Raw genomic sequence first — 23,271 nt, forward strand, 5'->3', positions numbered from 1 at the left:
ATCAAAACATACCTTGAAGAAAATGTAACTTGTTGCTCGTCATTTGAACCACTCATGTCAATGCTTATATATGAGTCTGCAATATACAAGAACGAGGTTGTGGATGCAGATTAAGATCTTGGTAATCTTCAACTGTAAAGACGTGGAAGGACTCCACACCCATTAAGCTTCAAACAGTAAATATTGGTAAGTTATCCTATTATCATATTGGTTAAATATATATATGCAGAGATAATATTAACAAAACAATTAAAATCGTTTAATGTACTCTATATATCAAAATAGATTACTTTGAAATCCGTATCAGTCACTAAACAAAAAATTGGGCTACTCTTATTAAAAATTCGCTACTTTTAGACCGTCAGCTCGCTACTTTTAGCAATTTGGATCTGGCAACCCTGCAGGCGGCCCTCTCACTCAGTCACCCACCAGTAGTCGGAGTGGATGGACGTCGCTCCCCCCTCCAGGTAGTTCCTCCATCTTTACTCTCTTATTTAGGCCTTTTACCTTATCAAAACATGCCTAACATATCAACAGACACTTGCTACGATCGCTGGGCACATGACCAACTATAGGTAATCACTGTAAACTGGCTTAAAATGAGCTTACCACAGAGTTAGATGTACAGGGGCACGCCCTGACCCCAGCGTCGGACGTTGGCGCGCTGCTCAGCCCACAAAATCGCTATTTAAACTCCTCTACTGGGTTTCTTTCCTTCCTGGCTCGAGCACTGAGTCGTCCCCAGGCTTCATACAAGAACGCCTGACTAATTCTTTTCTTGGCGGAGCACGTAACATGAGATTCTTCCTCTGTTACCAGGAGCTCACAGACACTACATCTTGCTCCCACAACATCAGCTGCTCGAGTGAGGTCAAGACCCCTGCCTTGAGCCTCCTACCTTCCTCACAAACTCTCGACATCTCATGTCAAGTCCTTCATTTCTATTCTTGATCACTGCCCATACCCTTAAACTGTCTGTTAAATTTACCTAATTTTTTTACGTATGTATCTTCATGTCTATATTTCTGTGACCTCTTATTTAGGTCAGGTCTTGCAGAATAACTCTCAAGGTAGCCTCGTTTCTCAGCTACCTGGGATCATAACACATTCCATTTACTAACTACTCTGACATAGAAAAAGTCTAATGTCTCTGTGGCTCATTTGGGTACTCAGCTTCCACCTGCGTCTCCCTTGTGTGTGTACCACCCGTGCTAAATAGTCTTTCTTTATCCAACCTATCAGTTCCCATGAGAATTTTGTATGTGATGATCATGTCTCCTCAAACTCGTTTGTCTTCCAGCGACGTGAGGTGCAATTCCCATAGCCATGCTTCATAACTCATGTTTCTTAGTTCTGGGACTTGTCTAGTGGTATATCTTTGGATCTTCTCTCTCCCCCCCCCCCCAACACACACCTCCTCAGTGTGTGTGTATTCACCTAGTTGTGCTTGCGGGGGTTGAGCTCTGCTCTTTCGGTCTTCCTCTCAACTGTCAATCAACTGTTTCTACTACTATTTTTTTCTCCCCACACCACACACACACACCAGGAAGCAGCCCGTGACAGCTTACTAACTCCCAGGTATCTATTTACTGCTAGGTAACACGGGCATAGGGTGAAAGAAACTCTACCCATCGTTTCTCGCCGGCGCCTGGGATCGAACCCGGGACCACAGGATCACATGTCCTGCGTGCTGTCCGCTCGGCCACCGGCTCCCCTAGGCTCTGTATGTGTGTGTGTGTGTGAGGTTCAGCTCCTTTAGCCTTTCCTCGTAGCTCATTCCTCTCAGCTCCGGGACGAGCGTGGTGGCAAACCGCTGAATCTTTTCTAACTTTGTCTTGTGTTTAACTAGGTATGTATTCCAGGCTGGAGCTGCATATTCCAGGATTGGTATGACATAAGTGGTATACAGGGTCCTGAACGATTCCTTACACAAGTTTCTAAAGGCAGTTCTTATGTTGGCCAGTCAAGCATATGCCGCTGATGATATCCTTTTGATGTGGGCCTCTGGGGACAGGTTCGGTGTGATATCAATCCCCCAGATCTTTTTCTATTTGACTCTTGCAAGAGTTCACCTCCCAGATGGTATCTTGTGTTCAGCCTCATGCTCCCTTCGCCTAATTTCATTACTTTACATTTTCTTGAGTTAAACTTTAGCAGCCATTTTCTAGACTATTCCTCGTTTGTCCAGGTCATCCTGTAGTCTCTGTCTATCTTCATCCGGTTTGATTCTTCTCATTATTTTTGCATCATCAGCAAACATTGAGAGGAACGAGTCTATACCCTCCGGAAGATCGTTTACATTTATTAGAAACAGGATGGGTCCAAGTACTGAGCCCTGTGGGACTCCGCTGGTGACATCTCGCCACTCTGATGTCTCCCCCCTCACCGTTACTCACTGTTTCCTGTTGCTTAAGTACTTCCTTATCTACTGGAGCATTTTCCTTTTTACTCCTGCATGTTGCTCCAACTTTTTTAACAGCCTTTTATGGGGTACTGTGTCAAAGACTTCCTGGCAGTGCAGGAAAACGCAGTCGGCCCACCCTTCTCTTTCCTGCCTAATTTTTGTTGCCTGGTCATAAAATTCTATTAAACCTGTGAGGCACGATTTACCATCCCTGAACCCATGTTGATGGTGCGTTACAAAGTTATTTCACTCCAGATGTTCTACGAGCCTTTTCCTCACGATTTTCTCCATAACCTTGCATGGTATACAAGTTAGGGAAACTGGCCTGTAATTCAGTGCCTCTTGTCTGTCTCCCTTCTTGTATATTGGGAATACGTTAGCTGTCTTCCAACTTTCTGGTAGGTCTCCTGTTTCCAGTGACCTGTTATACACCATAGAGAGTGGCACACTTAGTGCTTCTGCACCTTCCTTTAGTATCCATGGTGAGATTCTGTCAGGCCCAACAGCCTTTGTTACATCCAGCTCCAACAGACACCTTTTGACCTCATCACTGGTGAGGTAAAATTCCTCCAAGGTTGCTTGGTTTGCCTCCTCTTCATTTAGTGCAGGGGCTTCTCCTTGTTCTATTGTGACCCTTGTTCTATTGTGACGACCTCCTGGAATCTCTTGTTGAGTTCTTCACACACCTCCTTGTCATTCTGTGTGTGTGTGTGTGTACTCACCTAGTTGTACTCACCTAGTTGTGTTTGCGGGGGTTGAGCTCTGGCTCTTTGGTCTCGCCTCTCAACCGTCAATCAACAGGTGTACAGATTCCTGAGCCTATCGGGCTCTGTCATATCTACACTTGAAACTGTGTATGGAGTCAGCCTCCACCACATCACCCCCTAATGCATTCCATTTGTCAACCACTCTGACACTAAAAAAGTTCTTTCTAATATCTCTGTGGCTCATTTGGGCACTCAGTTTCCACCTGTGTCCCCTTGTGCGTGTTCCCCTTGTGTTAAATAGACTGTCTTTATCTACCCTATCAATTCCCTTCAGAATCTTGAATGTGGTGATCATGTCCCCCCTAACTCTTCTGTCTTCCAGCGAAGTGAGGTTTAATTCCCGTAGCCTCTCCTCGTAGCTCATACCTCTCAGCTCGGGTACTAGTCTGGTGGCAAACCTTTGAACCTTTTCCAGTTTAGTCTTATCCTTGACTAGATATGGACTCCATGCTTGGGCTGCATACTCCAGGATTGGCCTGACATATGTGGTATACAAAGTTCTGAATGATTCTTTACACAAGTTTCTGAATGCCATTCGTATGTAAGCCAGCCTGGCATATGCCGCTGATGTTATCCTCTTGATATGTGCTGCAGGACACAGGTCTGGCATGATATCAACCCCCAAGTCTATTTCTTTCTCTGACTCCTGTAGAATTTCCTCTCCCAGATGATACCTTGTATCTGGCCTCCTGCTTTCTACACCTATCTTCATTACATTACATTTGGTTGGGTTAAACTCTAACAACCATTTGTTCGACACACCATTTGTGTGTGTGTGTACTCACCTAGTTGTGCTTGCGGGGGTTGAGCTCTGGCTCTTTGGTCCCACCTCTCAACCGTCAATCAACAGGTGTACAGGTTCCTGAGCCTATTGGGCTCTGTCATATCTACACTTGAAACTGTGTATGGAGTCAGCCTCCACCACATTACTTCCTAATGCATTCCATTTGTCAACCACTCTGACACTAAAAAAGTTCTTTCTAATATCTCTGTGGCTCATTTGGGCACTCAGTTTCCACCTGTGTCCCCTAGTGCGTGTGCCCCTTGTGTTAAATAGTCTTTATCAACCCTGTCGATTCCCTTGAGAATCTTGAATGTGGTGATCATGTCCCCCCTAACTCTTCTGTCTTCCAACGAAGCGAGGTTCAATTCCCGTAGTCTCTCCTCGTAGCTCATACCTTTCAGCTCGGGTACCAGTCTGGTGGCAACCCTTTGAACCTTTTCCAGTTTAGTGTTATGCTTGACTAGATATGGACTTCATGCTGGAGCCGCATACTCCAGGATTGGTCTGACATATGTGGTATATAATGTTCTGAAAGATTCCTTACACAAGTTTCTAAAGGTCGTTCTTATGTTAGCCAACCTGGCATATGCTGCTGATGTTATCCTCTTGATATGAGCTTCAGGGGACAAGTCTGGCGTGATATCAACCCCCAGGTCTTTCTCTCTCTCTGACTCTTAAAGTATTTCATCTCCCAAGTGATAACTTGTATCTGGTCTCCTGCTTCCTACCCCTATCTTCATTACATTACATTTGCTTGGGTTAAACTCTAACAGCCATATGTTCGACCATTCCTGCAGCTTGTCCAGGTCTTCTTGAAGCCTCAAGCTGTCCTCCTCTGTTTGAATCCTTCTGACAATTTTGGTCTCGTCAGTAAACATTGAGAGGAATGAGTCTATACCCTCTGGGAGATCATTTACGTATATCAGAAACAGGATAGGTACAAGCACAGAGCCCTGTAGGACTCCACTGGTGACTTCACGCCAATCTGCGGTCTCACCTCTCACTATAACTCTCTGCTTCCTATTGCTTAGGTACTCCCTTATCCACTGGAGTGCCCTACCAGTTACTCCTGCCTGTTTCTCCAGCTTATGCATCAACCTTTTATGGGGTACTGTGTCAAAGGCTTTCCGACAGTCCAAAAAAATGCAATCCGCCTATCCTTCTCTTTCTTGCTTAATCTTTGTCACCTGATTGTAGAATTCTATCAAACCTGTAAGGCAAGATTTACCCTCCCTGAACCCATGTTGATGGGTTGTCACGAATGTGTGTGTGTGTGTGTGTTTACCTATCTGCTTGCAGACTTGAGCTAGCTCCTGGGCTTCATATTTTTAGCTACCAAATCCAGCAATAGAATTACTTCTTTTTCTCGAGGCATTTGCCAGTTTGTCTTCTGTTTAATTGGAAGGTACATTTACCGTAAAAATTCTGAATACGCCTTTTATCTTGAAACTTTTTGTGCTGAAAACGTTCTTCATAATCTCTCTACAGCTAATTTATATCTCCTAATATCCAATTACAATCGCTAGTTCCACAGTACATTATGGTGAGCATTACCAATTTGTCTGTTAATTCCCATTAGTATTATGTATGTTCTTATCATATCCACTCTGTGAGTATTTTGCACGTTCTTAGGTCCCACATATGAGCATTTTGAACGTTATTAGGTCCCACATATGAGCATTTTGTGCGTTCTTAGGTCCCACATATGAGCATTTTGTACGTTTTTTATAGCCCTTCCCCCCATCCTTGCGAGTATTTTTAATATTCTTATGTCCACAATGTGAGTATCTTGTATGCTTTTATCATGTCTACTCTGTGGTAAGGTCGAGCACCAGCAACCATACCATGTAATTCAGTCCCCCTCAGTGAAAGAAAAACATTGTAGTGTATATTCGCTTCTGAGGGATTTTTCTAATTGTAGTTTGTCTTTTTTTCAGGTGGGGTTCCAGGCCGGAGCTATATAGCATACTATAGTGAGTGTTTTAAGTAAGTTGTGTGTGTGTATTCACCTAGTTGGTCTTCCGAGGGTTGAGCTCTGCTCTCTTTCGGCCCGCCTCTCAACTATCAATCAATCAAGTGTAACTAACTACTAACTAATGTTTTTTTTTATTTTATTTATTTATGTGTGTGTGTGTATGTACTCACCTAGTTGTATTTGCGGGGGTTGAGCTCTGGCTCTTTGGTCCCGCCTCTCAACCGTCAATCAACAGGTGTACAGATTCCTGAGCCTATCGGGCTCTATCAAACCTACACTTGCAACTGTGTATGGAGACAGCCTCCACCACATCACTGACTGATGCATTCCATTTGTCAAGCTCTCTGACACTAAAAAAATTCATTCTAACGTCTCTGTGGCTCATTTGGGCACTCAGTTTCCACCTGTGTCCGCTAGTGCATGTGCCCCTTGTGTTAAATAACCTGTCTTTATATACCCTGTCTATTTCTCTGAGAATCTTGTACGTGGTGATCATATCCACCCTAACTCTTCTGTCTTCTAGTGACGTGAGGTTTAATTCCCATAGTCTCTCCTTTGTAGTTCATTCATCTCAGCCCGGGTACTAGTCTGGTGGCACACCTTTTAACTTTTTGCCATTTTAGTCTTATGCTCGACTAGATATGGACTCCATGCTGGGGCTGCATACTCCAGGATTGGCCTAACATAGGTGGTATACAAATTTCTGAATGATTCTTTGCACAAGTGTCTAAACGCTGTTCTTATGTTAGCCATCCTTGTATATGCTGCTGATGATATTTTCTTGATATGGGCTTCATGGGACAGGTCTGGCGTGATATCAAACCCCAGGTCTTTCTCTTTCTCTGACTCTTGAAGAATTTCATCTCCCAAATGATACCCCCTAACTGGTCTCCTGCTCCCTACACCTATCTTCATTACATTACATTTGGTTGAGTTAAACTCTAACAACCATTTGTTCGACCATTTCTTTAGTTTGTCTAGGTCTTCTTGAAGCCTCAAGCAGTCCTTCTCTGTCTTAATCCTTCTCATAATTTTGGCATCGTCAGCAAACATTAAGAGGAATGAGTTTATATCCTCTGGGAGATCATTTACATATATCAGCAACAGGATAGAACCGAGTACAGAGCCCCGTGGGACTCCACTGGTGACTTCACGTTAATCTGAGGTCTCACCCCTCACTGCAATTCTTTGCTTCCTATTGCTTAGGTATTCCCTTATCCACTGGAGCACTTTACCAGTTACCCTTCCCTGTCTCTCCAGCTACTGTACCAGCCTCTTATGGGGGACTGTGTCAAAGGCTTTCCGACAGTCCAAAACAAATGAAGTCTGCAAAGCCTTCTCGTTCTTGCTTAATCTTTGTCACCCGATCGTAGAATTCTATTAAGCCAGTAAAGCAAGATTTACCTTCCCTGAACCCATGTTGGCGATTTGTCACGAAGTCCCTTCTTCCATATGAGTTACTAGATTTTTTCTCACGATCTTCTCCAGCACTTTGCATGGTATACAAGTTATGGACACTGACCTGTTGTTCAGTGCCTCTTGTCTGACACCCTTTTTGTGCATTGGGACCACATTAGCTTCCTTCCATATTTCTGGTAAGTCTCCCATCTCCAGTGACCTACTATACACTATGGAGAGTGGCAAGCAAAATGCCTCTGCACACTCTTTCAGTACCCATGGTGAGATCCCATCTGGACCAACAGCCTTTCTCACATCCAGATCCAACAGGTGTCTCTTGATCTCATCTCTCGTAATTTTGAACCCTTCCAAGGCCACCTGGTTTACTGCCCCCTTTCCTAGCACAGTAACCTCACCATGTTCTATTATGACGACCTCCTGAAACATCTTGTTGAGTTCTTCACTCACCTCTATGTCGTTCTCTGTATACCTGTCCTCGCCTATTCTAAGTTTCATTACCTGTTCTTTCGCTGTTGTTTTCCTTCTGATTTGACTGTGAAGTAGCTTTGGATCGGTCTTGGCTTTGTTTGCTATATCATTTTCATAATTTTTCTCTGCTTCTCTTCTCACCCTGACATACTCATTCCTGGTTCTCTGGTATATATCTCTCTGCATTCTAGTGTTCTGTTATTTCGGATTTAAGGGCTATTTCAGGCCCTTTTGTTCAGTTCCTTTGCTTCCATACATGCCCTGTTAAACCATGGATTTTTCTTTTGATTCCCAGATTTTTCCCTTTGGACCGGGATAAACCTGTTTACTGCCTCCTGACACTTTTGGGTGACATAGTCCATCATATCTTGTGCCGACTTAGCTCTGAGGTCTGTGTCCCATTGTATAACCCTTAGGAAACTTCTCATCTCCTCATAATTCCCTTTTCAGTATGCCAGCCTTTTGTTTTCTAGTTCTTTTTTGGGGCAGATAAGTCCTAGCTCTACCAAGTACTCAATGATCAATGCACTGTGATCACTCATTCCCAAGGGCGCTTCCATCTTAACTTCCCTTATATCCCACTCATTGAGGGTAAATATCAGATCAAGCATGGCTGGTTCATTCTTCCCTCTCATTCTTGTCGGTCCCTTGATGTGTTGGCTTAGAAAGTTTCTTGTTGCCGCGTCCAGCAGCTTAGCTCTCCATGTAACTGGTCCTCCATGCGGGTCTCTGTTCTCCCAGTCTATTTTTTCGTGGTTGAAGTCCCCCATGATTAGTAGTCCAGTTTCATTCCTACTAGCGAGAGACGCTGTTCCCTCTATTATGTTAATGGTGGCCATGTTGTTTCTATCATATTCCTGTCTAGGTCTTCTGTCATTTGGTGGCGGGTTATATATGACTGTGACTATAATTTTTTGTCCTCCAGTTGCTATTGTACTTGTCAAGTAGTCACTGAAACTTTCACAGCCCTGAATAACCATTTCCTCAAAATCCCAGCCGTTTCTTACCAGCAGAGCTACACCACCACCTCCTCTTCCTTCTCTCTCTTTCCTCACATCACAGTAGTCCTGTGGAAACACTGCATTTGTTATGGTTTTTGTTTGCTTTGTGTCTGTGAGTGCGATTATGTCTGGGTTTTCTTTAAGTACCCATTCTCCAAGTTCATTTGTTTTATTTGTAATCCCATCTGTGTTACTGTACATTGCCTTGAGACTGACTTTCTTCTGTCCTTTCTCAGGTTCACTTCTTGGGGAGCGTTCTGCTGATGGGTCAAGCTGTTCCATGGACATGAGGATTTGTGGGGTGTGTAACGGGGTTTTAGAGGATACTGGAGTTGGGATGAAGTGGGAGGGAGGCCAGTGGGGAGAAAGGGGGGAAGGGGAACATGGTGGGAGTAGGGGAGGGGTAGCAGGGTAGGAGTGGGGTGAGGAGGGGTAGGGAGAGTTGACTGAACATTTGAGTGGGGGCAGGGAGGGTTCGGGGTAGGGGAGGTTTCTGTGCAGAGGAGAGTGGTGGAGTTGTCCTCCGCTCTGGTGTTACTGGGTTGCTAGTTGTGGGATCGCCTCTCACCTCTGGGGATGTTGTGTTGGGAGCTGTGTTTTCCTGGTTTTCTTCTCGCGCCCTGTGCTTCTTCCTTGCTTCTGCAGCCATGGCTCTCTCTTCCCTCGTCATGTCCCCCTGGAGGAATACTTTTTTGAATTCTTCCACATACTGCAGGTGGCTCTTCCTTATTAGAATCTCCTTTGTGGCCTCGTTTGCAAACACTGTCTTTAACACATGGTCTCTTTTCTTGTTGTACCAGCCCATCCAGAAAACCTTCTCAATTCTATGCTCAGTTCCTTCCATCTCTAACCTCCTTAGTATTTCATTTGCGGCTGCTCTGTCCTTATCGTTCCATTCTGTCCTATTGGAACCTTCCTGCTCTTTATTACCCACAGCTACCACTGATCTTTTTGTTTCCACCAGTTGACTAGTTGCCTTTGCTGCTTCCTGTTAGGTGGATGCTTTCATGGCTACCTCCCTCACTGTGGACATTACTTCCTTGTTCTTTTTTAGCATTTCTGCAAATGTCGCTTGTACTTTGGCAGTCCCTTCCAATGCACCACTTTCATCTTCTCTTTGAATAATTATCTGAGCCTCCGTCTCAGTATTGTTCTTTTTAAGGGTTTTAATCTCCTCTTTTGCTACTGTCAGCTCGCTTTGCAGGTTGCTTATTGTATTATGCATTTCCTGTATCTCCCTTCTGATATCCTCCAAAACCTGGGCAAACACTTCCTTCATTTGGTTACAATGACTTTTCCCTGTTCCCTTGGAAGTCCTTGCTGCCATGTTTGTCCCTGTTCCTACTATGTATTGATAGGATTTGCCAGGAGGGGGGCAGAGAGAGAGAGAGAGAGAGAGAGAGAGAGAGAGAGAGAGAGAGAGAGAGAGAGAGAGAGAGAGAGAGAGAGAGAGAGAGAGAGAGAGAGAGAGAGAGAGATAGAGAGAGAGGACGGCGATGATAGAGAGAGAGGATGAGAGAGGGGGGGTTGAGAAAGAAGGGGATGAAAAATAGGGTGGGATCCAGAGAAGCAAGAGAGGTGCAGGAGGGGAGAGAGATCGTGGGGGCCAAAGTGAGAGATGGAGCAAGAGGGAGAGGGTTGAGATAGAGTGAAAAGGAGAGGAGAGGGAGGGAGGGAGGTGGGAGAGCAAGAGAGAGAGAGAGAGAGAGAGAGAGAGAGAGAGAGAGAGAGAGAGAGAGAGAGAGAGAGAGAGAGAGAGAGAGAGAGAGATACAGTGTGAGTGGGAGAGTGAGAGGGGAGAGGGAGAGGAGGAGGGTGGCCGAGAGTAGTATGGTCAAACACCATGGTGCAAAATCCACTTTGTGATACACGTGTGTGCGTGCGGACAGTTTGAGAAGGGGTGGTGACTTGAGGTGAGGAGTTGGAGGTAGCCTGTGTGTTTATGTGTATGTGTGTTTGTTTTGGAGGGGTTATGTGGAGGGAAAGAGGAGAGGGAGGGGAGGTGGGGATGGACAGTGCTGGAGGGTGAGGGGAAGGGACTTGGGGTAGCTTGTGGCCGGGACTATGGGGGGAAGGGGGGTATGGTGCATGTGTGTGTGGCGGAGGGATAAGGGTGAGGGGTATGGGAAGATGTGTGAGGGTGTTCTGGTGGCGACTACTTTCTCACCTATGAGTGAAAAACTAGAGACAGAAGAGCTGTATATTTCTCGAGATTCGTTTGAGTTAATTTAACTTATATCCAAGCCTAAATTTTATACTAAAAGGGGACACAGGTGGAAACTGAGTGCCCAAATGAGGCACAGAGATATTAGAAAGAACTTTTTTAGTGTCAGAGTGGTTGACAAGTGGAATGCATTATGGGGTGATGTGGTGGAGGCTGACTCCATACACAGCTTCAAGTGTAGATATGATAGAGCCCAATAGGCTCAGGAATCTGTACACCTGTTGATTGACGGTTGAGAGGCGGGACCAAAGGGCCAGAGCTCAACCCCCGCAAACACAACTAGGTGAGTACATTTATGAGTGTGTACTCACCTAGTTGTGTTTGCGGGGGTTGAGCTCTGGCCCTTTGGTCCCGCCTCTCAACCGTCAATCAACTGATGTACAGATTCCTGAGCCTACTGGGCTCTGTCATATCTACATTTCAAACTGTGTATGGAGTCAGCCTCCACCACATCACTTCCTAATGCATTCCATTTACTACTACTCTGACACTGAAAAAGTTCTTTCTCAGTGTCAGAGTAGTTAGTAAATGGAATGCACTAGGAAGTGATGTGGTGGAGGCTGACTCCATACACAGTTTCAAATGTAGATATGACAGAGCCCAATAGGCTCAGGAATGTGTGTGTGTGTGTGTGTGTGTGTAATTACCTAAGTGTAGTTACAGGATGAGAGCTACGCTCGTGATGTCTCGTCTTCCCAGCACTCTTTGTCATATAACGCTTTGAAACTACTGACGGTCTTGTCCTCCACCACTTTCTCCCCTAACTTGTTCCAACCGTCTACCACTCTGTTTGCGGAAGTGAATTTTCTTATATTTCTTCGGCATCTGTGTTTAGCTAGTTTATATCTATGACCTCTTGATCTTACAGTTCCAGGTCTCAGGAAATCTTCCCTATCGATTTTATCAATTCATGTTACTATTTTGTATGTAGTGATCATATCACCTCTTTTTCTTCTGTCTTCTTGTTTTGGCATATTTAATGCCTCTAACCTCTCCTCGTAGCTCTTGCCCTTCAGTTCTGGGAGCAACTTAGTAGCATGTCTTTGCACCTTTTCCAGTTTGTTTATGTGCTTCTTAAGATATGGGCACCACACAACTGCTGCATATTCTAGCTTTTGCCTAACAAAAGTCGTGAACAATTTCTTTAGTATATCGCCATCCATGTATTTAAAAGCAATTCTGAAGTTAGAAAGCGTGGCATAGGCTCCTCGCACAATATTCTTTATGTGGTCCTCAGGTGATAGTTTTCTATCTAGAACCACCCCTAGATCTCTTTCTTTATCAGAATTCTTTAAAGATTTCTCACATAATATATAGGTTGTGTGGGGTCTATGTTCTCCTATTCTACATTCCATAACATGGCATTTATTAACATTAAATTCCATTTGCCAAGTGGCGCTCCATGTACTTATTTTGTCCAGGTCTTGTTGAAGGGCATGACAATCATCTAAGTTTCCTATCCTTCCTATTATCTTAGCATCATCAGCAAACATGTTCATATAATTCTGTATACCAACTGGTAGATCATTTATGTAGACAATAAACATCACTGGTGCAAGAACTGAACCCTGTGGTACTCCACTTGTGACATTTCTCCAGTCCGATACATTGCCTCTGATCACAGCCCTCATTTTTCTATCAGTCAGAAAATTTTTCATCCATGTTAGAAGCGTACCTGTCACTCCTCCAATATTTTCCAGTTTCCAGAACAACCTTTTATGTGGAACTCTGTCGAAAGCCTTTTTTAGGTCCAGATAGATGCAGTCAACCCAACCATCTCTTTCCTGTAATATCTCTGTTGCTCGATCATAGAAACTGAGTAAATTCGATACACAGGATCTTCCAGATCGAAAACCATACTGTCTGTCTGATATTATATCATTTCTCTCCAGGTGTTCTACCCATTTAGATTTAATTATTTTTTCCAATATTTTGACTATTACACTTGTCAATGATACCGGTCTATAATTAAGGGGGTCTTCCCTGCTTCCACTTTTGTAGATTGGAACTATGTTAGCCTTTTTCCACACATCAGCTACAACTCCTGTAAACAGGGATGCCTGAAAAATCAGTTGAAGAGGAATGCTGAGCTCAGGTGCACATTCTCTCAGAACCCATGGTGAAACTCCATCTGGGCCAGCTGCTTTGTTCTTATTTAGCTCCTTGAGCATTTTTTCCACTTCGTCTCTAGACACCTCTATGTGCTCTGGAATTCTTATTATATCTGGTTCCCTGAAGATTTCATTTTGTACAAACACACTTTGGAACTTTTCGTTTAATGTTTCACACATTTCCTTTTCATTTTCCGTGAATCTATTTCCCATTTTCAACCTCTGAATATTATCCTTTACCTGCAATTTGTTGTTTATGAATTTATAGAATAGACCTAGTTTTGTCTTACATTTGTCTGCAATCCCTTTTTCAAAATTTCTTTCTGCCTCTCTCCTCACTGCCGTGTAGTTGTTTCTCGCATCTTTGTATTGCTGGTATGATTGGGGGTTCGGCCTCTTCCTGTATTGATTCCATTTTTGTGTCTTTTGGTCTCTGGCCCTCTCGCACTTTCTGTTGAACCAATCCTGTTTCCTAGTTCTGCTTCTCTGTTTTGGTATAAATTTTTTTGTGCCTTTATCATATATTTCACAAAACCTGACATACATCTCATTCACTTCTTTGCCTAGCAACAAGTCTGTCCAATTATACTCACTAAAAATTTTTCTAAGGTTGCCATAATGTCCTCTCCTAAAGTCAGGTTTTTCATTTGCATCGACCGTCATATTTTTTTCCAGATTGTAACGCATTGCATACTTTATTCACAAAAAGACATGGTCACTTTTACCCAAGGGAGGAAGGTACTGAATGTCAAATATTTCTTCCTCCTTCCTGGTAAATATCGAATCTAGCATGGAGGGAACGTCCCCTTCCCTCATCCTCGTAGCTTGTTTAACATGTTGAGACAAGAATGTTTCCAGGATGAGGTCTACAAATTTACAGGTCCAAAAAATCTTCTGTTTTAGCTTCACATGCTTCCCAGTCTATGGATTTCAAGTTGAAGTTGAACTCGCCGACTATCAACAGTCGTGAACTATCGTTATCCGCTCTAGCTATGATCTCTCTCATTATTGTTATAAGACCTTCTCGTTTACTATCTAGCTCCTCCTTTGACTATGTGCTGCTTAGCGGTGGACTATATGCATTTATGATCATTAGTTTATCATCCTCATGGCAGATCTCTAGTCCCTGGAAACACAAACCGAAACTGTCTCTATTTTCCGCTTGTTACAACTTGAAATAAAGTTGTTACATCTTGGCTTAACGTGTTTATGACGTATTAGAACGTTGTTACAACTTGCTATATTAGTTGTTATAACTGGTTAGGTGGTGTTAAAACTTGCTCGAACGTTGTACCAACGTCGTAGTTTCGGTGTGTGTTTGGTGGGGTGCTATTATGTCAACTTCTTGTGGATTGGCAGTCACTATTTCGTTCACCTTTAGGTGTTCTTTCACCAGCACAGCAACGCCACCGCCTTTCTTCTGTGTGTGTGTGTGTGTGTGTGCTCACCTATTTGTACTCACCTATTTGTGCTTGCAGGATCGAGCATTGACTCTTGGATTCCACCTTTCCAGCTATCGGTTGTTTACAGCAATGACTCCTGTCCCATTTCCCTATCATACCTAATTTTAACAGTATGAATAGAGTTTGCTTCCACAACCTGTTCTCTAAGTGCATTCCGTTTTTCCACTACTCTCACGCTGAAAGAAAACTTCCTAACATCTCTGTGACTCATCTGAGTTTCCAGTTTCCACCCATGTGCCCTCGTTCTGTTATTATTACGTGTGAACATTTCATCTATTTCTACTTTGTCAATTCCCCTGAGTATTTTATATGTCCCTATCATATCTCCTCTCTCCCTTCTTTTCTCTAGTGTCGTAAGGTTCAGTTCCTTCAGACGCTCTTCATATCCCATCCCTCGTAACTCTGGGACAAGCCTCGTCGCAAACCTCTGAACCTTCTCCAGTTTCCTTATGTGTTTCTTCAGGTGGGGGCTCCATGATGGCGCGGCATACTCTAAGACAGGTCTCACGTAGGCAGTGTAAAGCGCCCTAAAAACCTCCTCATTTAGGTTTCTGAATGAAGTTCTAATTTTCGTCACTATAGAGTACGCTGCTGTCGTTATCCTATTTATATGTGCCTCAGGAGTTAGATTAGGTGTCACATCGACTCCCAGGTCTCTTTCTCGAATCGTTACAGGTAGGTAGTTCCCCTTCATTGTGTACTGTCCCTTTGGTCTTCTATCACCTGATTCCATTTCCATAACTTTACATTTACTGGTGTTAAACTCCAGTAGCCTTTTCCCTGACCATCTCTGCAACCTGTTTAAGTCCTCTTGGAGGATCCTTCAATCCTCGTCTGTCACAACTCTTCTCATTAATTTTGCGTCATCCGCAAACATTGACATGTATGATTCCTCTCCTGTAAACATATCATTTACGTAAATTAAAAAGAGGATTGGTCCCAGCACCGATCCTTGAGGTACTCCACTTGTTACTGTTCGCCTGTTCGACTTCTCGCCCCTTACCATTACCCTCTGGCACCTTCCTGTTAGGTAGTTCCTCACCCTTGCTAGGGCCTTTCCGCTTACTCCTGCCTGCCTCTCAAGTTTGTATAGCAGTCTCATGTGCGGTACTGTATCAAAGGCCTTTTGGCAGTCAAGAAATATGCAGTCTGCCCAGCCTTCTCTGTCGTGCCTTATCCTTGTTACTTTATCATTGAATTCTAAAAGGTTTGTTAGGCATGATTTCCCTGTCCAGAACCCATGTTGGTGCTTGTTTACAAACCCAATGCTCTCCAGGTGCTCAACAAATCTTAGCCTAATTATTCTTTCAAGTATTTTGCAGGGGATGCTTGTCAGTGATACGGGTCTGTAGTTAAGTGCCTCCTCCCTATTACCTTTCTTGAAAATCGGTACGACATTTGCCTCCTTCCAGCAACTGGGCAATTCTCCCGTTATAAGTGACTCATTAAAGATCATTGCCAGAGGCACGCTGAGAGCCTGCACTGCCTCTTTAAGTATCCACGGTGATACTTTGTCTGGTCCAACAGCTTTACTTGCATCCAGTGTTGTCAACTGTTTCATTGCCTCCTCTGCTGTCACCTCTATATCTGATAGTCTTTCATCTAGGGTAATCGCTTCTAACAATGGGAGCTGCTCAGGCTCGGTTGTGAACACTCCATGGAAACTTGCATTCAGTACCTCGCAGATTTCCTTGTCGCTTTCTGTATATGCCCCTTCTGTTTTCCTCAGTCTTGTCACTTGGTCATTTACCGACATCTTCCTTCTTATATGGCTATGTAGTAATTTAGGTTGCTTTTTTCCTTTGATCGCAATATCATTCTCATAATTTCTTTCCGACACTCGTCTTATGTTAATGTAATCATTCCTAGCTCTGTTACATCTAATTCTGTTGTCCTCTGTCCTTTGTCTTCTGTACTTCCTCCACTCTCTCCTGCTTTTCACCTTTGCTTCCTGACACTGCCTATTAAACCATGGGATATTATATTCCCTCCTGCTTTTTTCCTTTACTGTTGGAATAAATCTCTCTTCAGCCTCCTTGCATTTCCATATGACTTGGTTCGTCATACCTTGTGTTTTGTACCCTGTATTATACCCTGTTTTTCCTCTAAGTTCTTCCTCCTTCTGCACTTCTCGCAGGTAGTCCCTTATCCTTCTGTAGTCCCCTTTTCTGTAATCAAGTCTTCTTTCCCGGACCTCTTGTCCTTTGGTGTGTGTGTGTGTGTGTGTGTGTGTGTGTGTGTGTGTGTGTGTGTGTGTGTGTGTGTGTGTGTGTGTGTGTGTGTGTGTGTGTGTGTGTGTATTTTGGTCATGAATTTGTGTACACTTTTGAATGGGAGTACTCACCTATTTGTACTCGCTTAGTTGGGGTTGCGGGGGTCTGGCTCTTTAGAATGCCAGACAAAACACAGAGAGTAACAGTCAGTCAAATAAAATCGAGTCCAAGCGCAGTTAAAAGTTTTGTACCTCAAGGTACAAAACCACTTCTTGCACCAAACAGTGGTGCAAGGTCCTTGCACCACTGCTTTTCCTTATTCTCATATCAGATATAGACTAAAATACAAGTCACATGTTCTTGTCATCCTTTGCAGATGACACCTCTTAACACCGAAAGTTACCTCTGCTGAAGACATTGAAAAACTGCAAGCAGATATTAATAAAGTTTACGATTGGGCAACAGAAAATACCATGATGTTTGACAGTGATAAATTCCAGGTACTCAGGTACAGTAAAAATGAGGATCCGAAACAAAATACAGGGTACAAAACACAATCAAATCTGCACATAGTAGGAAAACAGCATGTCAAGGATTTGAGAATAATGATGTCTGACGACCTAACGTTTATTGAGCAAATATTGCATCAGCCAGATAAATTATAGGATGGATTACAAGAACTTTCAAATCCAGGGATCCTATCACAATGGTTGTACTAATCAAATCACTTGCGTTGTCCCGTCTCGAGTACTGCTCAGTACTCACTTCCCCCTTCAGAGCAGGAGGGATTGTTGAAATGACGGGAATACAGAGAACATATACGGCACGCATAGACGCGATAAAGCACCTAAATTATTGGGATCTTTTCAAAGCTCTCCAAATGTACTCACTAGAAAGGAGAAGAGAGAGAGAGATATCATATAATATACAAGTGAAAAGTACTGGAGGGCAAGGTACCAAATCTCCACAATAAAATACCAACGTACTGAAGTGAACGATATGGAAGAAAATGAGGAATTGAACCAATGAAGAGCAGAGGTGCCATAGGCACAATCAGAGAACACTATATAAACATCAGAGGCCCATAGTTGTTCAACATCCTCCCAGCGAATATAAGAAATATTGTGGCAAGAACCGTTGACATCTTCAACAGAAAACTTGATAGTTTTCTTCAAGAAGTACCGGACCAACCGGGCTGTGGTGGGTATGTGGGCCTGCGGGCCTGCGGGCCGCTCCAAGCAACAGCCTGCTGGACCAAGTGCCTACAAGTCAAGCCTGGCCATGGGCCGGGCTTGGGGAGTAGAAGAGCTCACAGAACTCCATCAAGCAGGTAATGGAGTTCATTCACATGAATGTTTGTACACACACCTGTACACAAATGTGCACAAATTTGTGTACATTTGCTACTATATACAACTCTGAACGTACACATGGCAGGTTGATGTGTACACCTCTTGACCGCTGTGAAGACGCCCAGATCAAAATGCACATCTCTGTATCAACATGTACACACCAGGATCAATGTACACATCTCTGTATCAACATGTACACTCCAGGATCAATGTACACATCTCTGTATCAATATGTACACACCAGGATCAATGTACACATCTCTGTATCAACATGTACACACCAGGATCAATGTACACATCTCTGTATCAACATGTACACTCCAGGATCAATGTACACATCTCTGTATCAATATGTACACACCAGGATCAATGTACACATCTCTGTATCAATATGTACACACCAGGATCAATGTACACATCTCTGTATCAACATGTACACACCAGGATCAATGTACACATCTCTGTATCAATATGTACACTCCAGGATCAATGTACACATCTCTGTATCAACATGTACACACTAGGATCAATGTACACATCTTTGTATCAATATGTACACACCAGGATCAATGTACACGTCTCTGTATCAACATGTACACACTGGGGATCAATGTACACATCTCTATAACAACATGTACACACTAAGATCAATTTACACATCTCTATATTAATGACATGTACTTGCCATGATCAATGTCTTCATCTCTAATTGATCCTGTACAAGATGCGATGATTGAGCACATTTATGGATCACTGTACACAGGGTATAGTTAGAGCGTACATCCCCCCCCCCCACACTACCGGCGGTCACCACAGACAGCCATTCTGTTAGCAATATTATTTAGCACGCCCATAACTCGACGAGCGCGCGCATTCCTCACTTTACCCTCTGCCCTCCGCTTCTGTTGCTGCTGTTGTTGCTGTTGTTGCTTTTGACGCTGTTGTTACCTGTGTTGCTGTGGTTGTTGTTGATGTTGTTAATGTTGTTGTTTGTCGTGCTGCTGTCTTAGTGCTGCATTTAAATGTGTTACTTCTACTCTAGTTGGAGTATGTGGGAGGAGAGGCTGGGGGATGTGTAACTGGGTGGTCGTCCTCTTGAGGGAAATATGGTGGGGGGGGGGGGAGACAGGAGACGTCCACCTGTGATCGTCCTCTGAGATGTGTGCAGTGGGGGCAGGGTGGAGACGTGGACATATGGTCGTCCTCTGAGATGTGTGGGGTAGAAGGAGAGGCAAGCTCTTGACGTGTAGCTGTGGCCGTCCCTTCAGGTGTCACTATCCATATGTGTGTGTGGATAGACTGGCCAGCGGCCAGTCTATCAATGACAGTACAGTACAAATAACAGTACAAATGAACACAAATTAATCCACATGGACAACAAGCATGGCACAAAATCATAAAGTCAATAACAGGAATATCACATAAAGAGCAACACAAAAGGAACTACAAAACAAGCATAATACATAAAACATAGCATGTACACAGGAAACACAAAGGTACACACAGGAAGCACAAAGGGTGCACACAGAAAAACATACACAGAACAAGCCAGTGACAAAGGAAGTGAAGAAAGAATAAGAAACCAACACATACACAGGACGCACAGAAGCCGGGAACCAAGCACAGAACCACACCCAACGCACACATGAAAAAACACTGAAACACGCAGGAACCGGCACACACGGACATACACCGGAACACACACAGGAACCGGAAAACAAAAACCACAATCACACACCCGCAAACAAAAACAACGGAACTTGAAAAAAACGGGAAGAACAGGAACAAAGTCACCAATAATGACGCCTATTTTTCTCTGGAAACTCACTCAGTGGATACCGAAGACCATACTTATTCCAAAGCGGCCACTCCTCATCGGAAAGGCGTACGTCCCCACGGCGATGCGTGCGCTCCATAAACTTCAAAACCACGTCATCAGGCGGCGGTTTTGATCAACCACCGTCATCAGGCGGCGACCGCACCAAAGCAGAGGACATCGTAGACCCCAGAGTTACTGGAGAGGCAGCAACTCCGCCCCCGATGGAACAGGAACCGAGGGCACAAACTCCGCCGGCCACACCAAGGAAGGAGGCTCCACAGGGGACAACACGATAGAGGCCACATCCGGAACAGCATCCACAGGGTCGGGCACTAGCGCATAATCCCCCACTACGGACATCTTTCCACAGGACCACCACAAGGCCTTGGCCCACATCATCAACCGCACCAGCCACAACAGGAGGGTGGACCTCCCCCCACGGTGGGGAACCCCCCGCTGGAGAAGAAACAGTGGGAAACATAGAGACACTGTCATCGGCGGCAGCAGCAGGCACGTGAACCTTCGCCACCACCATTGTAGTCGACACCGCCGCCCCAGGTACCACCTCACCAACACTCGCAGACTCGTAATCGTCAAATTCACCTTCATCGGCCCAGGTAGAAGGAGGGAGGTGCCACGAACGCTTGGGAACCGGCCACATATCTTCAGAGCCAGAGTTGGAGCCAGAAACATGGGAAGCGCAGGGGGTGCGCACTTTTGCACGGCGCAAGACATCAGCAACCTCAACGACAGGGGGAACCGGTCCTACTACAGCAGGAGACCCCCGCCTCCATATCACCTCCCAGCACAGTCGGGACAATCAGCGGGGACGGAGAGACAGGAGCCGTAGGACAAGGCAGAGGGTCAGGCTCAGAAGACGAAGGGTCAGGCGCAGAAGACGGAGAGACAGGCACAGCAGATGGAGAAGCTGAAGACGGAGAGGGAGCGTCCGGGAGAACAACATCAACACCAGGAACCCCACCAGCAGCAGCACATCCAACCGAGGATGGCACAGCCACCGGAGCACAAGCGGTGTGGATGCTAGTCTGGACACCCCTCAGCTTCCCGGAGGAAAGCACATTGAGCCTCACACTCAAAATAGCATCAAACTGCCCAAAATATTGCTCGAGCAGCTCCTCCGGGAATTCAAGGGGCGTACCTTGCACGCTGACAAAAGTGAGGGACCAACTTCGGTCCTAGACAACCACAGTACCGCAGTGTCTGGCAGGGGTAAGGACCGCCGCACGTAACGTCGTAAAACATTCTGTAATCTTCCTCCTCTGTAAACTTCACAATAGCCTGATGCGAAGATACCAATACCACACTATAGATCGCAGCCACGGAGACACGCAGCAGATCACACATAACTAATTCCGCGGCAGGATAATCGGCCCGTCCAGTAAATTCCCACCGAATGAGCCCGCAAAACGGGGAAGGAGAGGCCCCCCTATCATGCAGGCCACATCAACAAATGACGGGTCTGATGGGGTGATCTGTTGGGAACCAAGAAATCCTCCCCCTCTCTTTCCCTGAGTGGAAAAGACCCGTAGGTACACACAGAAATCACACTAAAGTGATACATCAAATGAGCAAATCCACAAGGGCTGTGACGAGGATTTGAACCTGCATCTGGGAGCATCCCAAACACTGCCTTAATCGACTGAGCTACGACAGGGTTAAAAGAGTTTAAACCGAAGTTCTACTGAACTTACTGGATCCTGTAGCCTCTCCGAGGCACAAACCAGGATTTTACACAACTCCCCTCTGCACCCGAGCTATGTCAATAGGCCGATCTCCCTCTTAGCCCTTACATCGTTACACACAGAGATCACACCAACGTGATGCATCAAATGAACAAATCCACAAGGGCCATGATGAGGATTCGAACCTGCGTTCGGGACGCAGGTTCGAATCCTCGTCACGGCCCTTGTGGATTTGTTGACCCGTAGGTAGCTAAATTAGTGGAAGTTGTGGAAAGCATTTTCTTTCACCACAATCATCTAAGCTCAAGCCTGGCCTTAGGCCGGGCTAGGGGAGTAGAAGAACTCCAAGAGCCCCATGAAGCAGGTATCAAGCTGGCATGCAATAAGAGAAGAAGCACAGGGAATATAGCAACCAATGGTTTAAAAAGACTGTCATAGAAGCAAAATCGAAAATAGGAATGAGTGGAAGAAATACAGAGGTCAGAGAATAGTGAAAAATCGGGATAAATGAAACCGGGATAGGAATGAATACAAAAATACACAAATATGGCTGGAATGAAACTATGAACACAGTCTAAAGTCGAAAAAAAATATGAAACATCGCCACAGTCTACGTGGTGTGGTGGTAACATATTCGCCTGGCGTTTCGCAAGCGCTGTGGCGAAACTCTGTGTTTCCCTCCCGCTGTGGGGGAGGGAGGAAGATATTCGTATCCTGGCCGGGAAGGATTTACTCGGCGCCAATCCTTAACTGTAGCCTCTGTTCACCCAGCAGAAAATGGGTACCTGGTTGTTAAACAATTTGGCGGGAAAATTTGGATTAAGGACCTATCCGAAACGTTATGCGTGCAAGTGGCTGTACAAGAATGTAAGAACTGTTGTATATATAAATAAAAAAATTAAAATGCTATTCCCTCTAAAGATAAGACACAACCAGAACTCCTACACAACCACAGAAGAAGGAAATTGACAGTGAACGACCAGGTTACGAAAAAGGGGGAGGTGAATATTCAAGAAACAATAGAGGAATATACGAGGAACTCAATGCCAGCTTGCAGACGATGAGTCACAATAACGTGACTGAAGATATGATGCCCAAATCACACATCAGAAAATACAGAGACGACAACGTTTCGGTCAGTCGTGGACCATTATCAAGTCGTGTAACGCCAGCTTCCTTGAAGTGCTCACTGCTGAACCTAAATAGCTGCTAACCACTTGGACTGGACGGTAGAGCGACAGTCTGACTTCATATATATATATATATATATATATATATATATATATATATATATATATATATATATATATATATATATATATATATATATATATATATATATATATATATATATCTATATGAAGTCATACTGTCGCTCTACCGTCCAGTATATACCGTCTACCATATATATATATATATATATATATATATATATATATATATATATATATATATATATATATATATATATATATATATATATATATTTTTTTTTTTTTTGAGATATATACAAGAGTTGTTACATGGTTGTAGAGCCACTAGTACGCGTAGCGTTTCGGGCAGGTCCC

General features: G+C 44.3%; 1 long non-coding RNA gene across 2 annotated transcripts in view; it reads left to right on the top strand.

Moving 5' to 3' along the window:
• The first annotated feature begins 426 nt into the window (after positions 1–426).
• The window catches only part of LOC138362960 (uncharacterized), a 79,700-nt gene continuing 56,855 nt past the window's right edge, over positions 427–23,271 (top strand). Inside the window, exons 1-2 of one of the 2 annotated variants that reach the window (XR_011227938.1) lie at positions 427–467; positions 5,893–5,941. This is a non-coding gene — a long non-coding RNA (uncharacterized lncRNA). The remainder of the gene's footprint in view (positions 468–5,892; positions 5,942–23,271) is intronic. The other variant, XR_011227939.1, reaches the window with a different exon arrangement.

Source organism: Procambarus clarkii, chromosome 9, assembly GCF_040958095.1.
Source record: "Procambarus clarkii isolate CNS0578487 chromosome 9, FALCON_Pclarkii_2.0, whole genome shotgun sequence".
NCBI lineage: Eukaryota > Metazoa > Arthropoda > Malacostraca > Decapoda > Cambaridae > Procambarus > Procambarus clarkii.